Raw genomic sequence first — 13194 nt, forward strand, 5'->3', positions numbered from 1 at the left:
CACACACACACACACACTTAAATTACAGCTTTATTAAGTAATGGTGGAAACCATTCCTGAAAATCTGATGTTGGTTCTTGTAAGCCGATATAGACGAGGTTGTGTGTCACTGAGAAGAAGCCTCATGCTTTTAGAGAATGTCACAAGGACAGTAGAGCCTGGGAAGGGCCAGGTAGTGCAGTCCAGTGCAGGCAGGCCAGGCAGTGCAGGCAGTGTAAGCAGGGCTGGCACTGCAGGCCAGGCAGTGCAGTGCAGGCAGGCCAGGCAGGCCAGGCAGTACAGTGCAGGCAGACCAGGCAGTGCAGGCAGTACACTTCGGGCAGACCAGGCAGTGCAGGCAGTACAGTGCAGGCAGACCAGGCAGTGCAGGCAGTACACTTCGGGCAGACCAGGCAGTGCAGTCCAGGTGCCATTTCACTTCCAAGCTCCCTCTTACTGAGGCTTGCTTTTCTGTTTAAGGTTCTGTATTCAGAACACCAGTAGAACACCCAGGTTGCTAATGAAGGCACCACTCCCTACTGCATGCTGATACCTCTCTCTGGATTCCATTCTAGAAAAACAGCACCCATTTCTTCAGGATCATCTGACTAGACACTAAATCTTGAACTTTTAAATGAGTTGCATAGGTTCAGTACCTTATACAAGAGTTGAAACATAAATATGTTGTAATAAAAATAACCTTAATTTGTATCAGTATACAAAAATGTATACCAATGTGAGCAGAAATACAAATACATACCAATTTAAGATTATTGGCTTCTAGAATGTTTTGGGTTTAAGAGTAGACTCAATAATCTACCCTTATTCCTATTATTCCTAAGTTATTCCTATATCCGCCCTTTTTCTTTCCAATCCTTCTCTTCCTATATAAGAAAAAAAAAAAGGAGGAGAGAGAAAAGAAGAAGAAATCTTGGAGGCAGGCCTCTGGACAGTGTGTGGTTGCTAAGGAACCGTCTCTTCCTCACCCAAACTGCAGTCTGTGTCTGGCTTCTTGGTGACAGAAACTTTTGGCTAAAGCTTGAGTCTAGTGCTTTAATCTTAGCTTACATGTCCCACATTGGGCGCCATCTGTAAAAGTGGGTTTTTTTTTTTCCTCCCTCCTGTCCTAGAATAACTACTTGGAAACTCAAATTATATTTACAAATACCCTGGCCATAAGCTTTGACTGTTCTGCAACCAGCTCATATATCAGTCATCCCTTTATTCTAAGTTCTTGTGGTTGGTTACCTCTGGTCAGGTCCTGTCCTCCTCTATGTTCCTGGGTGATTCCTCCCATGCCTGGGTATGTCCCAGGATCCTTCCTTCCTTCCTACAGGAACTCCCACCTTCTATTTCCTGTCTCAGCTTCAGGCCAATCAGTTCTGTTTGACAGGTGAAGCTTTCAAAGAGACCTCAGAGATTCCTTCTGTATCACACTGTGTTGTTCCATTTGTTTACCAAATGGAACTTTTGAGTGACTCCCACCCCTTGGCTACTGTGAATAATGCCACTGTAATCATGAGTATGCAGATGTGTACTCGGGTGAGTATGATCACTAGCTGTGGAACCAGAGGTTGAACTGATGCTCTTATGGTAAATGTGTGTTCAACTTTCAAAAGTATTGCTGGGCTGTTTTCTGTGAGCTTCTCCCCATCTCCCCCCCAACCCCCCGCTCCCCCAGAAACCAATGCAATATGTTCAAATGATTGTATTGAATCCATGTGTCTCTTTCCAGGCAGAGAGAGTATCTTTCTGTAAGTCTTGTTTTTTTGTGGTCATACTCTTTCAACAGATTTGATTGTCTAAACTGTGATGAACGTATTCAGCCCTATTAGGTCTATAGAGATATGAGATAGGGCTATGTAAACCGCCCAAAGGGAAATAAATACAGGATGCTCTGGGCTGTGGAGTAGAAGGCAGCAGGAAAAGTTTCATGAAAGATGTGTCATTAAGCTTTGAAAATGGAAGAACATGTTTTCAGGGTTCAGGAACAATAATCTAGGCAGAAATGAAAGAAGGAAGAGGCAGTATGCCCTGAGGAGAAATGGAGAAATGTCTGGAAAGTTTCGTTCAGTGTCAGTTTAAGGGGCTTTCAGTGGTAGACTAAGTGACCCATTTACTTTGTAGGTCATGGAGTAAGAAAGACTTTAGTCTCAGGCAGAGTCTTTGCTGTTGAGGTGAGCGGTGAGTGGGCTGGAGATGGGATGCACATAATAACGTGGAGGAGGGGATGCAGATGTGTGGAGAGCTGGGGGAGGTGTCTGGAAGGCAGATGGGAAGAGATCACCTCCTCCTCATTCCTCTCCTGTTGGTGTCATTTCTGGGACCGTTTGTGATATTGTTCCATTTTGGAACGTGTAAGACTTATTTAAGCCATGCTGTTCTGATTGACACACGATCTGCGTGTGTCCTGTGCACATTAAATGTCTTTAGGGACTCAATCAAATCATGAAGACTATTGATGACTGGAGAGAAAGAAAATGAATAGGAATGTTTGCTGGCCTGAGCTCTCAAGGTCCTTGCAGCTGGTGTAGCGTCTACTCTGTTCATCACTGGTTCATAGCGTTGCCACCATGAAGTGACTCTAGGTGACCCCTTGGTGTAGAGTGTCATTTTGGACTGAATCCCTATCCATTGGGAGTGTTGCCCCACAGGGTTCTAGGCCATTTTGAATGCCTAGATCAGTTACTGTGAGAAAGAAAAAAGACTTAATATCTATTAAACGGATTAAATTTGGAGAACGTTCTAGAACCCCGGCTACCTCATGACCTACCCAAGTTGACCCAAGAGCCTCATGAAGCCTCACTGTGCCTGTGAGGACAGTGAAGGACAAACTTGTTGGCTCTTTGTTCTTTGTAGCTCCTTTCTTCCTAAAGAGGACTCTTGGGTAGGTCTTTTACAAGAACTCTTTGTAACTTGTAATGGGAATGTTTGTCCCAAGACAATCACCAGGTAGACCTGGAGGCGTGCGTGCTTTGACTGACATTGCCCTGTATGTGGCAGAGAGAATGCTTCGCCTCTTAAACCAGAATATATCTGAGGCTGGACCTCCAGGCCGATGGCGAACAGATAATTGGCGTATGGCTGCTCTGGTTGTGTAGGGACTTCTGAGCATCCTTGGCCACAGGGTAGGAAAGAGACATGAGAGTCCCACCAAGTGACTGAGTTTCATGGTGGCTGCTGACTCACAGGCCTGCTGCTTGTCAAAGAGGAGGGAGATTGAGGTAGATTTTTTTGTCCAGTGCACATCCTCTTCTGGGTCTTAAAATATAATGAGATAAGAGAGAGAGTCCTTGAACTCAGAGACCAGCCTGCCCCGATGCCACTCCCAAGTGCTGGAATTAAAAGTGGGTGCCATTATGTCAAGCCTTGTGAGAGGTCAGAGGCTAGTCTCAGGTACCATTCCTTAGCAGTCATCCATTTTGGCTTTTGAGGCAGGGTCTCCACCTGGCCTAGAACTCTTGAGTGGGCTTGGCTGACTGGCTTGCAAGCTGCAGGGATCTGTCTGTCTGTGCCTTCTCAATACTGGGATTGCAAACATAAGCCAAGACCTTTTGCTTTTGTGTTATGGGTTCTGAGGGTTGAACTTGTGTCCTAGTTTCATATGACAAGCTCTTTGTTGACTGAACTGTCTCTCCATTCCCAAGAGAGAATGAGTCTCTCATTGAGTCGTCATTAAACAATGTAGGAAAAATATTTAAAATACACTTATGACCTTTGACGGTTGTACATCTGTGTGTGTGTGTAGTGTGAATGTGTGTATATATGTGTGTCTGTGTGTGTATGTATGTATGTGTATATGTGTATGTATGTGTGTGTTGTGTGTTTCTATATGTATGTGTGTATATGTATATGTGTGTATATGTGTGTGTATGTGTTTCTATGTGTATGTGTGTATATATATGTGTATATGTGCATGCACGCGTGTGCACCCGTGTAATGCACTTGCATTGTGTTTTGTGCATGTAGTGGCCAGAGGTGACATTGGGGTCCTCTCCTGTTGTTCTCCATGTTTATATTTTTGAACTAGTCAGGTCTGGTTCATGAGGATGCCTGATGATTTTTTGTACCGTGTGTTAGTCACTGTCACAGGCAGACAATAACCGCTTTTGATGATGAGAGACTAATTAAGGATTTGTTAGGAGACCTGATATTATAAAGAACAGCAGGGAAAGGGATTTGAGTTAATGGTAAATTAGTTAACCAGATTATGCAAATTATAGGAGTAAAAGTTCCCCAACAAACCCGATGTATATTTAAATTAAATTCATATTCAACAAAGCATATTTGATACTTCCTTGCATATTAAAAATAACTTCCCGAATCCAGCAGAGGTGTGCTTTCCGTCTGAAAGCGAGTTGGCAGCCTTGCGTAATAAATATTTTTTTGCATTGTTTTATTTTCAGTTTCTCAGGTAAGATATCATATGTGGATGAAACACAGTTTTGAGAACAACATTTGAGCTCGGAAGTTTCTCTGAGAGAAACGAAGGGTGTTTCCCACTGCAGAACCTCTTCCTGCCTTGCTGCTTGAGCGGAACTTTGTGCTTTCCTTATACATGTTTATTTTACTCAAGTGTCATGCATTTAGTGAGAATTGGCCTGTCATTATTGTCCTTGCCTCTTGTCCCTAGACCTTGGTTTCAAGTCTCTGTCTGTGATGGCTTCCTATTAATTCTTCTCCCTTTGAGCCGATCAGATCATAATGGTGGTGGGATTAAAGCTGTCCGCTCCTTTGTCACTTTGGTGATTATGGATTTCACGTTGTTCTTCTATCCTGCAAGGCTCTTTGCATTGATGTAAGAAGTTGAAATATAGGAAGTTATTGTGTTGGTTTTTGAAGATGGAATCTGGGTCTCAGTGTCTTTATACCAGTAAAGTCTGAAAATATTCCCTTTTTCTTGCTCCACGTCCTTCTTGATCCACCTTCTCTAGATATGTAGAGATCGGTGCTGGAAAGAGAGACCCTGCCTCGAAATCTTTTCCTCTCTGTCTTTTTGTCTCCCAAACTTACTCCATAAGGAACTGACAGGAGTCAGGTGATAGGTAAGGAATAGATCTATGAGCTATGATTTTTGCTGTTTCCCTTTTTAAATATGGAGACATGGGTATTCTTTGTGTTTGGAGGTGGGGGATGTGTGTGTGTTTGCGCCCACCGGCAAACAGTTTCCTGTGAGATTGAAACATTCCATCCTTCAGGAAAGCTCTTTATGAAGGAAGGTAAAATACTCAAAGCAGCTCCAGGAAGACCCTGAAACTGAGCAGATTCACTAGGTGGCTCCCTGCCAAAGTCAGCCATAAAAGCTGAGAATCCCTCTCAGACAGAGTTAAGCTGTGAAGACTGAGACAAGCCAAGCTGCAAAGAAGACTCTGAGACCAGATCAGTTGTCTGTTAGAGGCCCAACCAGTTGAGCTGCCTGCAGGCTGTATACTGTGCTCCAGGTTCCCAGCTTTGTGAGCTGTCCCCGTGCTGGGGTGGCCTTAAGTGATGCAGCTGTCAGAGTCATTTCTGCTCTTGTAAGTAACCCCTCACCCATATTCCTGTGAGTGAGCCCAATGAAACTCATGGTTTCCCAAGTTGAAATTTGATCCATTGTGGGCTTTCTTTCTGGGTTGAGGAGAAGCGTGTGCCTCTCTGGGAAAAATTTTATCATATGACAGAGTGTGAAAACCAATGATAACCCCAGTATCTTCCTCGGTTGTTTCTTTTTTTGAGACAGGGTCCCTCATTGGCCTGGAGCTTACCTGTTTGGCTAGACTGGCTAGCCGGAAAAGCCTGAGGATCTTGTCTCTCCAGTGCTGGGATGACGGACTCACACCAGCATGCACAGTTTTCTTACCTGGGCTGGAGGATGGAACTTGGGTCCTCATACTTGAATAGTGAGCGTTTCGTTGACCAGCTCGTCGGCCCAGCACACGCATTCTTTGACTCTGGCTCACTAATCATGAATATCCTAAATGAACTCCTCTCTGCCACTCTCATGGACGGGCTGCCGGCCCTTTTGCACACTGTTGCCACTTCTGTGTCATTATGAGCAGATCACCCACAGGAACAGAAACAGTTTGCTTTAGCTCCGTGTCAGAGCTCAGTCCATGGCCTCTCAGCCCATCCTTCTGGGGTAGCACCTGCACTTGAGAGGAACTTCCAAGTGATGGGAATCAGGGAGGCTGCTCTTCACACAATGGCAGCCGGGAAGCAGAGCAAAGGTGCCCCCAGGGCTGGCTTTGTTTTTCTTTTATTGTGTAGCTAGGGACAGCTCTGGGATGGTATGGTCCTCTTTCCTGGTGAGTCATCTTCCTCTCACTCAGATGATCTTCTGTGGAAATGTTCTCCAAGGCAGTCCTCAAGTGTGCCTCCCCAGTTAGGTGTTTCTAAAGCCAACTGAGCGGTCAAACTTAGCCATGCACATATGCAGAGCATGGCAGGAATACCCGGCCATGTCCTAATGTCTTGGTAACCTCAGATACTGCTGGATTCCCTCAATGGACTCGGTCCACTTTTAACAAATTTGATTGGAGGACCCTTGATCCTGACCTCTAATAACCTGCCTGTGTTCTCAGCATCAAAGAACAACTTTTGAGGATTTTTGAGCAGGTGAAATAAGCTTTGGTGGCACAGAATTGGACTCAGGTTGCACTTTGCCTTATGCATGGAGCAAGAGTAGTCATCAGGACTTGTTAATACTATCCTTAAGCATCATCGTAATGAAATGAGCCTGCCAATGGTTGAGAACCATTCCCCATAACATCAGAAAATGCTTTTGGGGCTCTAGGATTCATCAGTGCAGGAATAAATATTTGGTTTGTCTTAGTTTGGGTTTCTATTGCTGTGACAAATGCAACACCATGACCAAAAAGCAACTTAGGAAGGAAAGGTTTTATTTGGCTTACACTTCCACATCATAACATCACCAAAGAAAATCAGGACAGGAGATCAAACAGGGCAGGACCCTGGAGGCAGGATCTGTGGCAGAGGCCACACAGTGTGCTGCTTACTGGCTCATGGCTTACTCAGCCTGCATTCTTATAGAACCCATGATCACCAACCCAGGGATGGCATCACCCACAATGGGCTGGACCTGCCCCCATCAATCACTAATTAAGAAAATGTCCTGCAGCCTTTTCTCAGTTGGAGTTCCCACCTTTCAGATTAACTCTGGCTTGTGCTAGGCCAATACAACATCCAGCACAGTATGTAACATGTTCACAATCAGTGGACTGTGCACAGGTAGGAAACCGGAGTCAGACATCCCTGCCAGTGGCAAGGATCCGAGATCTGGCTCTTTAAACTACTTCTTCCACAGACTTTCCTTGTCATCCTGTTTCTTCCACAAACACATTGTTGCATATTGTATCAAGTGAAGCTGTCTGTGCCTCCCTGTGTTTATAATTTGAGCCCATCCTGTTTCAGATGGTAGATCTCCGTGGTTGGGTTACCCTTTCTTAATGTCACCTACACCACAAAGAACACATTAGTGCTTCCACAGTTAGCGTCCCTTGAGATGATGATAAGTTACAGGAACCTTATGACTGTCGTACTGCTGCTGCTACGTATTGGTTTCTAGGGATGCGTAACCCACTCGCCAACATCAGCAACTCAACCTGAAGTGTTGCCTGTTTCTGACATCTAATCGTGGCTAGTTGTCGTCCCTCCCCCAACCTTTTAAAGAAAAAGCATTGACTACAGGTTGATGCTTTAAACTGAAGAGAAAGTAGAAGTAGCCCTGAAATTAATTTGCCAGTACAAGTAATTACCCAGTCATTTGATAAACCCGTAATCAAATAGCTTGGAGAAGAAAGGGTTTATTTCATCTTATAGGCTAGGACTCATTATCAATGGAAGTCAGGGCAGGAGCTCAAAGCAGGAACATGGAGTCGGGAGCTGAAGCAGACCATGGAGAACACTGTTACTGGTTTGGTCTCCACCTTTTTCTTACACCGCTCAGGACTAGCTGTCCAGAGCATCACTCACAGTGGGCAGGGCCCTCCCACATCAATCATTAAGAACTTTGCCACAGGCCAGTCTGCCAGAGGCATTTGCTCAGCTTGTATCAAGTAGACTGAAAAACAAACAAACACCAAAATCAAGATAAAAACCCAACTTTAACCAGTAACTAAAAGTTTCTGTCTCGTCTTAAATTTTATCTTTTTTTTGAGACAGGGGCACACATTGTAGACCAGATTGGCCTATAACTCACTGTGCATCCCAGGCTAGCCTGTAGCTCGCTTATGTATCCCAGGCTAGTCTTGGACATGGAACACTTCTTTCTCTCCCCCCACTTCCCCCGGGATTGCAGGTGTGAGCCCACGTTCCATTTTTATCAAGTGATAGATTTTAGGAGATTACTATGTTTATCCAGTACTCTACCTAAGCTACAAGTGGCCTGTGTGTGTGCACATGGATCCATGTGTGTACATACATGTATGCATTCATTTATGTGCATGTGTACCTGTGGTTTTGTGTGCATACATTAATGTGCGCATCGGCATGTGTGTATATGTGCCTGTGTGTGCATACATTTGTGTGTCTGTGCATCTGTGTGTGTAAATACATTTATGCACTTGTATGCATGTGTATGTATGTGTATGTGAGTGAGCATATATTTGCATAGATGTGTGTGTATGTGCACGTATCTGTATCAGGGCTCAGCAGTCTTTTCACAAGTAAAATGAACAGCTAAACCTTGTCTTCTGATAATTATGGATGCTGAGTCACGAGAAAACAGACTCTGTGTTTATTTCCCCTCACAGAAGTGTGTGCCAGTGGGAGCAGCCAGCTGCCTCCTTTATTTGGAGCGACCTGTCAGAGTGGGTGGAATCAGAGCCTACAAAAAGATGTGCCGTGTGGTGCTTGGTGTATCCCTGTTTCATTTCCTCCTGGCGTTCTGTGTTCATGATTTGTCATTCAAAATTTTGATCCATCTTCTGTGGAAGCCTTCAGTGGAACAGCTGGTCAGAGATCTGATGGTACAAGAATGGAGGCTGTTTTGAGGACCTGAGTTTAAGAAGATGCCCTTTCGAAACTCTTAGGGCATACTCTTCAAGTAGCAGCCCACGTAACTACCACAGTCTCTCGCTCCTGCCTCATACGGTCTCAGTGTTCTCTGAGATGCAGCCATACCCAGGTTCTCTCAGCCAAGAAACCTGTCAGAGATGGAGGCACACGGAAGCAGTCTTGTTCCTAATCACTGCTTCCATTTCTAAGTCCTTAAAAAATGATCTATTTGAATAAGCCCCTTAGCACATTCTCATTTCTGAAACACTATGAAATTAATATATTCTTTGGTCTCACTGCCTGAGTGTTTCCTGATGCTCCATGAGGAGTCTCCGTGTGTGAGTGTGTGTGTGTGTGTGTGTGTGTGTGTGTGTGTGTGTGTTGCAGCATTTGCATATTAACTAAGATAGTGGTTAGAGGGACTGTCTTGGTTCCTTGTAGAAGCTTTGTCTTTTCACTCACCTGTGACTTCCTTAAATTGCTAATTAGCTACAACTGATTGCTGGCATTGATCAAGATAATTATTAATCAAAGCATTTAATAGAATAAAACTTATGCTAGAGTAGTCATTTTTAAGATAATGGTCTCAATAAATATAGAACTGTAGGGATCGTCAAGGAATAAATTAAGAGCAGTAGAGGAAGACACTCCATATAAACCTCAACATGCATATGTATGGATTTCCATATACACGTGTACCCCCTCACTCCCATGTACACACACACACATATACACACACACATGTGCGCCAAGTCCCAAGTCCAGCTTCTTCACAGTAAGTACTCCTTTGAGTGTTTTCTGTTGCTTTGGTAGGATTTTTTTTCTCTCTCTCTTCAGCTTTTGTGACAAGCCTCACTGTTGTAGCCCAGGCTGACCCCATGCCATTGATCAGTAGTCCTCGTGCACTGGGCTCTACTCTACTGGGTCAAGGGTCAAGGAGGACTTTATACATTCTTTCAGAGTACATTTGTTCTGCTTGGGCTCAAGTATAATAAGTTTGGAATAAATCATTTTTTTAAAAAAGATTGTTTATCTGAAACTTTGGAAGTTTGAAACAATTCTCAGGAGTATTAATTTACATAGACTCAGATGAGAGGAAAATTGTGTAATTGTTTTCTTATGTCTTTCCTTTTAGTCTACTGGTACTTTCTGTAACAGATTATAAATTCTTTCTGTTGTTTAATTTCTGCTTACTTTTGGTTTTGGTTTTGTATTTTCTCTGTGGTCTTCAGGACTCTCTAAGGCCCCTGTTCTTTGTTCTTGGGCTGATGTGGAGAATAACATTGTTTACTTCAGTGAGGGTAGGAGACCATTTCAGTGGGAAATTTTTCTTTGTTGTTGTTTGAGACAGAGTATCACTCTTTAGACCAGGCTGGCCTGGAACTCATTATGTAGCCCATGCTGGCCTCAGACTTAATGCAACCCTTTTAAAAAAAAAATCTCAGCCTCTCAAGTGTTGAATTTACAGGCGTGAGTCACCATGTCCAACTGAAATATTCATAGTGACTTCATTTTTTAAAAATTCTCATTCAGTGTGAACATGGAAGACTTCTGAGACAACTCTTTCCTTCCCCGGACCTCCCTAGTCTCCCTGGTCCAAATAGTAACAGCCTAGACATTGGAGAGAACTGTTAAAAATTAAAAACTGTGGTAGAATGCTATGTCGCCCTCCACAGTAGATGACTTCCAGCAGGGATGTGTGGGGAGCAGAGGACTCAGCTCCATCTTGGGGCCAGGCCACTGAGGGTGTGACCATGCCCCATTGAGGATACACAAATTGGACTTTTATTTTTTGCTGTTGGGGCGTGAGGACAGGGAAGGACTGGGAAGTGAACGTGAGGCTGTACAATGGGAAATCCCCAGCGAATCAATTAAAGTGCTATGTTAGAAAATAATTCTCATTCAAGCAATGTTTTTTTTTTTTTCTAAAACAGGGTATTCTCATTTCAAATAGTTACTTGGGTTTTGTGTTCCTATTTCTGTCCGTGTGATCTGAGAGTGTCTAACACATGCATAGACCTGCTGTGTAGGTAAATATTTGTTTTGAAATTTCAAGTTATTACTTGAAAATCGGGAACTATAATTTAAGGAAGGCATGCATTTTCCTTGTTCATCATTGACGTCTGATCTGACTCCTCCACCGTTACTTACTGTCTTGATTGTGCTTGAGTTTTGTAAAGTGGCTTGTATAGTGGTGGTGCCTTCGTTTGCTTGTTTGTTTGTTACAGGGTGTTCCTTTGTAGCCTAGGCTGGGCTGGAACTTACTTGAATTTAGAGCAAACCTCCTGCCGCAGCTTCCTGAGTGCTGGATTAGTCACACATGTTTGCCACCATGCCTGGGGTTGTCCTCTGAGGATAACATGCATCACTGTCGTCATCAGAACAGCTGTGCATGTTTACAGCTTAGGATCTGACCTGTCAATGTTTGCTCTTAGAGGTGAATGGGAAGGGTCATTAGTCGTACACCCAAAAGTCCTGCGACTCCTTCCTATGTTGTCCTCCCAGCTGAATGTCACTCTGCCCAAACCACGTGATCTCATGGCTTCTGGCGTATAGCGTGTGGAAGGTTAACAGAAGGACGACTCCATCTATGCATTTAAGGGAAGTTGTCACCCATCCTGTGTGAGGTTTCTCAGTGATGCATCTGCTTTTGGCTCCTCCAAGTTCCTGTAAGTAAGCCCTCACCCTGCTTTGTAAGTGAGTCTGAGAAACTCGCTGGCTCACCATGTTATATTTTGGTGGAATTGTGTTTCTGTCTTGAGGAGTAGATGTTTGTCCATGTCTCCTAGGAAAAGGTTACACGATGCCTGGTTCCTTCTGGACTCTGATGCTACTTCATAAGCCTCAGGAACCCTGGTTGGAGACCTCAGTCAGTGGCTCCTGTCCAGGGATGCCTGCTACTGAGGGATGGAACAGCTGGGCATTGGACCGGTTTCTTTGGCCTTCCTTTTACATGTCTTGACTCTCTAGGTTTCCAGGGATGCTCCCAGATACATTCCCTTCTGCAAGCACCTGCCTGGAGTCTCAGTGTCGATCTGGACTATTGAGGAATGTGTAAGTGTTCAATGAAGGGCTTTGACGGCAGCTGTGGGCTTGTCTCCACAGATGCCGGCTTGTTCTTTTATCCTGTCCCCACACCCACGGCCCTGTCTGCTTTACTCTTTCATGGCACAGGGCTGAAAGTGAGGTTTGGTTTGTCTCTGTGTTGTGTGGGCACCAAGTTTGGCTTTGGGAAGGACTCATTGTCTTAGTGTCTTTGGACATTATCTGTACAGTGTCTACTGTCTCTGAGCATTTCCTTGAAGCATGCAGAGGTGAATTCCAGAGGGACAGTGACTTTGCCTGTGCAATGTCTTATGTCTAGCCCAGGCTTAGGAGGGCCTTCCAAAGTGCTGGCTGGGCACTGTTTTGATGGCTCAGCATAGAAAGCCAATAGGCACCAAGGGACACAATTTTTTTAACAGGTGCTTGGTGAGGTCCTGACCCTGGGAGCATAAACTGCTTGTCATATTGCCAATGGAGGTGAGAAAGACTTCAAACGTTTTGGAAAACTCCTGGTTTAGATGTATAAATAGCTTACCAAACATGAGTCTAATAGTCACTCAGAATACACACACACACAATTGGTGGGTTTCTCCTATTGGTATCTGTTTGTAGAACACATAACATCCTAAATTACCATCTTCATGGTAGCTGTGTCTACTGCAAAAAGACCCTCAAAACCTTCCAGGTGACATTTCCTCATAGGAGAGGGGGGTGGAGAGGATCATCAGTCCCTCACCTGAGATTCCAGCCACTCCTGCCTGAACCTGTCTCCCAGCTGTTTGCAATTGTGTCCAAGTGGCACATGACCTCATAGTCTGGGGAGTTGCCTCTGTGTGTGTGTGTGTGTGTGTGTGTGTGTGTGTGTGTGTGATCTCACTGAAGGGGGTTCTCCATCTACACAGCTATCATCCTTTCTGCAGTGAGACTCTCTGGAGGGTGTGGCTTCTTTGGGGTCACCCACTGTCCTACAAGCCTGTTATACTCACTGGTTGGAATCTGGTGGGGCTGTAGTTTGCTTTGATGCTGGTGAGTAGGCACTTGTTGGAATCTCCCCAGGAGAAATTCCTGCAACAGTCTTCTTGGTGTGTTTTGTGGCACCAGCCTGATCGACACCCATGTGAGAGGCTGTGTGAGAGCATCCTAAAGGCATCCTAAAGATACCCTGGAGCCATCATC

General features: G+C 44.5%; 1 protein-coding gene across 4 annotated transcripts in view; it reads left to right on the plus strand.

Annotated features, from left to right (window-relative positions):
- Farp1 (FERM, ARH/RhoGEF and pleckstrin domain protein 1) overlaps nt 1–13194 on the plus strand; it is a 246828-nt gene that overhangs the window by 43103 nt on the left and 190531 nt on the right. Inside the window, exon 1 of one of the 4 annotated variants that reach the window (XM_028771337.1) lies at nt 11967–12027. The exons of the other annotated variants lie outside the window; for them this stretch is intronic. The gene's annotated coding sequence lies outside the window, so the exon portion shown is untranslated. Of the gene's footprint in view, nt 1–11966; nt 12028–13194 lie in introns of those variants that run through there. 4 annotated transcript variants of the gene reach the window in all.

This window comes from Grammomys surdaster, unplaced genomic scaffold, assembly GCF_004785775.1.
Source record: "Grammomys surdaster isolate TR1022 unplaced genomic scaffold, NIH_TR_1.0 65, whole genome shotgun sequence".
NCBI classification, from domain to species: Eukaryota; Metazoa; Chordata; class Mammalia; order Rodentia; family Muridae; genus Grammomys; species Grammomys surdaster.